The sequence below is a fragment of the Sapajus apella genome, unplaced genomic scaffold (assembly GCF_009761245.1).
Source record: "Sapajus apella isolate SASKATOON/1434 unplaced genomic scaffold, GSC_monkey_1.0 scaffold3, whole genome shotgun sequence".
Taxonomy (NCBI): domain Eukaryota; kingdom Metazoa; phylum Chordata; class Mammalia; order Primates; family Cebidae; genus Sapajus; species Sapajus apella.
The window spans coordinates 48,756,636-48,760,368 of NW_022436943.1; the positions used below are offsets into that span (position 1 = coordinate 48,756,636).

General features: G+C 57.6%; 1 pseudogene; it reads right to left on the minus strand.

Moving 5' to 3' along the window:
- Positions 1–338: 338 nt before the first annotated feature.
- LOC116533514 lies at positions 339–3,539 on the minus strand (annotated as a pseudogene).
- Positions 3,540–3,733: the final 194 nt, after the last annotated feature.

Sequence of the window (3,733 nt, forward strand, 5' to 3'; positions counted from 1 at the left end):
AATTAAAAAAATGGATAAAAATGGAAGTTGTGGCCGGGCGCGGTGGCTCAAGCCTATAATCCCAGCACTTTGGGAGGCCGAGGCGGGTGGATCACGAGGTCAAGAGATTGAGACCATCCTGGTCAACATGGTGAAACCCCATCTCTACTAAAAATACAAAAAATCAGCTGGGCATGGTGGCGCGTGCCTGTAATCCCAGCTACTCAGGAGGCTGAGGCAGGAGAATTGCCTGAACCCAGGAGGCGGAGGTTGCGGTGAGCCGAGATCGCGCCATTGCACTCCAGCCGGGGTAATGAGCGAAACTCCGTCTCAAACAAACAAAAAAAAAAAAAAAAAATGGAAGTTGTAAAATATGGGAAGAGGAGCAAGAGAGTAGCTGAGTTTGCATGTTAAGCTGTGAGGGGCTGGGGAGGGCACAGCCAGGGAGAGGGGACCCCTGTCCTCTGGGCCCTGCCCTCACAGCTTGCTCTGCCCACACTCAGGCTGCCCCGCCAGGGCATTGCAGGACAGAAGTAAGTACGAGAGACCAAACTCAAGGCTTCTTTCTTGTAGTTGGGTGGGTGTTTACGTGTGCAAATGTAGTAAGTCACTCCCCAGGGACAGAAGGTGCCTGTCTGTGGATGACACAGGCATGCTCCCAAGGATTGCTCAGTCCCAAGGATGCCCATCGCTCAGCCTCTGGTGACCCTGAGTCTCTGGGCAGGCCACAGGACTTCACTTCTCCACTTTCTTGGCTTTCTTGAGGATGTCGCATTTTTTCCTGTTGGGGCTGCAGCACCTCTCGTCGATGCTAGGGATACATTCGCAGTGCCACACCTCCTCCATCTTCTCCACGGGGTAGACAGCTTCCACGTAGTGGCGGATGAGCCACAGCCGCGTGGGGTCCAGCTGCTTCTTGTTGCAAGCCCCGGAATGGTTGTACTGTAGTTGGAGGTTCTTGGCAGTGAAGAGTTCGGGAAACAGGCAGACGAGGAGCCCTGCGGCAAAGTTGCCACGGAGAGGCTCTGCTGCACGATCTCACGCACCTCCTTGTCGAATAGCAGGTGGGGAGAAGGCACCGGGAAGTCGGACGAGGGGACCACCAGCTCATCCAGGGGGATCTTGCAAAAGCCCTTGCTGCTCCTCTCGGGGGCAGTGGGGGCCCCTCAAACTCCTCCCGGAACCTCTCGGCGTTGATTGCATACCTGGTCAGGTCTCTGCACTCAGGGCCTGGCACGTGGACCTCGCGCTGCTGCTGGTAGGAGCACCTCTGCTCCGTGTCCCGGCGCCGACAGCTCTCGTCCAGTTTGCCCACGAACTCCAGGGTCCAGACGCGGTTGTTTTTGGCGCGCGGGTAGAGCAGCTGCACGTAGTGGCGATGAGCTTCATGCAGGACCAGTCTAGCTGCTTCTTGCCCAGGGAGCCGCTGCTGTTGCACCACTTGCGCAGGTTCTCATGCGTGAAGAGCTCGAGGAACAGGTGCACCAGCAGGCGCCAGGCGAAGTTGCCGATGGACAGGCTGCTTTTGTAGATGCTGCGCAGCTGCTCCTTGCTGAGCAGGCAGGCAGCGCCGGGCACCTCGAAGTCAGGCTGGGGGATCTCCAACTTGTCGAAGTCGATGGGCACCAGCCAGATCTTCCTGGACCGGCAGCCCGGACACTCGCCCTCGAAGCTGTCCTCCACCTTGACCACTGAGATGTAGTCAGCAGGCTGGAGGAGTCGTAGCAGTCATCGCGCGGGGGCTCACCTTCGCGGCCTGCGTCCAGCCCCAGGCCCTCGAGCTCCTCGTTGATGCGCTGGGCGCACTGCTGCAGCCAGGCCTCCTCCTCCTGCATGTCGGCGAAGTAGATCTCCGTGTAGTTGCGGATGATCTGCAGCCGCTGTGGGTCCAGCTCCTGCTTGCCGCCATCCTCGTAGCAGGTATACTGCTAGCCCAGCTTGCGGTGGTGGAAGAGCTCGGGGAATTGCCGGTGGAGGAGGAAGACAGCAAACTCGCCTAGCGAGGAGGCTTCGTCCAGGAACTCGGTGAGGTCCTGCGTGTCCACCACGTGGTCTGAGGCGATGGTACTGCTCCGGTCCAGAGACAGGGCCTCCTCCTGGTCTTTGCTCTCCAGGAAGTGGCTGGGGTCCACCTGCTCTGCCTTAAAGAAGCTGGCGACCTGGCCACTGGGCTGGCTGTCCTTCATTTCCCGCTGGGCCCAGAAGCGGCTGAAGAAGTCGTTCAGCTGGGGCAAGCACTGGGCCTGCCACACCGCCATGTCCTTCACGGAGGGGTAGCAGACCTCCACATAGTTGCGGATGAGCTGCAGGTGCAGGGACTCCAGCTTGTGCTTGGCCGCAAAGCCACAGGCACTGCAGCCTCGGGAGAAGTCCACGTCACTGAAGAGCTCGGGGAACAGCTGCACCAGCAGGCGGCAGGCCAGGTCCCCGCCTGACAGGCTCTGGTCCACGATCTGCTTGAGCTCCGTGGCCATGAGCTGGTACTCCAGAGGTGGCTGGAATTTGGCCACCATCTCAATGGGGCTCACCTGCTTCTTGATGCGGCTCACCTCCAGGAAGAGCAAGTCCACCTTGCTGTGCAGCTGGGACATGTTGGACATGAAGGTGTTGAGCATGTAGAACATCATCTGGATCAGGAAGTAGATGTTGGGGTCACTGTCGGTGGCTGCCCCGGTGCTGCCACAGTCCTTCTTCTGTGGCTCATTCAGGAGCTGCAGTGACGAGGGGCTGTTGCTGGTGTTGGCCCTCTCCAAGAGCTTGTACGTGTTTAGCAGGTCCCCCGAGGGAGGGTTCTTCTTCTCCATGATCTTGTGTGAGACGCCATACAGAGGCTTCTTTTTTTTTTTTTTTTTTTTTTTTTTTAGATTAAGTCTTTTGTTTTGTTACCCAGGCTGGAGTGCAATGGCGCGATCTCGGCTCACCGCAACCTCCGCCTCCTGGGTTCAGGCAATTCTCCTGCCTCAGCCTCCTGAGTAGCTGGGATTACAGGCACGCGCCACCATGCCCAGCTGATTTTTTGTAGTTTTTAGTAGAGACGGGGTTTCACCATGTTGACCAGGATGGTCTCGATCTCTTGACCTCGTGATCCACCCGCCTCAGCCTCCCAAAGTGCTGGGATTACAGGTGTGAGCCACCGCGCCCGGCCCAGAGGCTTCTTGTAGGAAGGTGTGGTGGCATGTTGCAGGGCTCCTCCTCGCCTGGCCATACAGAGCCCAAGCTCCTGCCCCTGCCAGCCGGCTCTCCGTTGCCTTGGCATGGCGAGCTGTTCTCGCGGTTCCACAGGACTGCTAGGAGTGCTTCAGGGATCAGCTGCCACCTCTTCACACTGGGGACATAGTCTAGCTGGCCATCACTGACCAGCTGCTTTCGTTTGCTGGAGTCCTGGAGGGCAGTGAGGACGCTGTCCACAGAGTGCTTCTCAGAAGTCCTGCAATTCACAGAGCAGTCCAGAGCAGCGTCTTCGGCCTCTGTCTCCACTTTCACAGTGTTACTTTTTAGAACTTCTTCCACATCTTCACTGAATTCAGTTGAGTTCATCTTCTATTTCACTGGGACGTGAGTTCTGTCGCATGCGTTTTTAATAATTATGAGGTCAGGAGTTCGAGACCAGCCTGACCAACATGGTACAAAAATTAGCCGGGCAAGGTGGCATATGCCTGTAATCTCAGCTGCTCGGGAGGCTGAGACAGGAGAATCACTCGAACCTGGGAGGCAGAGGTTGCAGTGAGCCAAGATCACACCACTGCACTCCAGC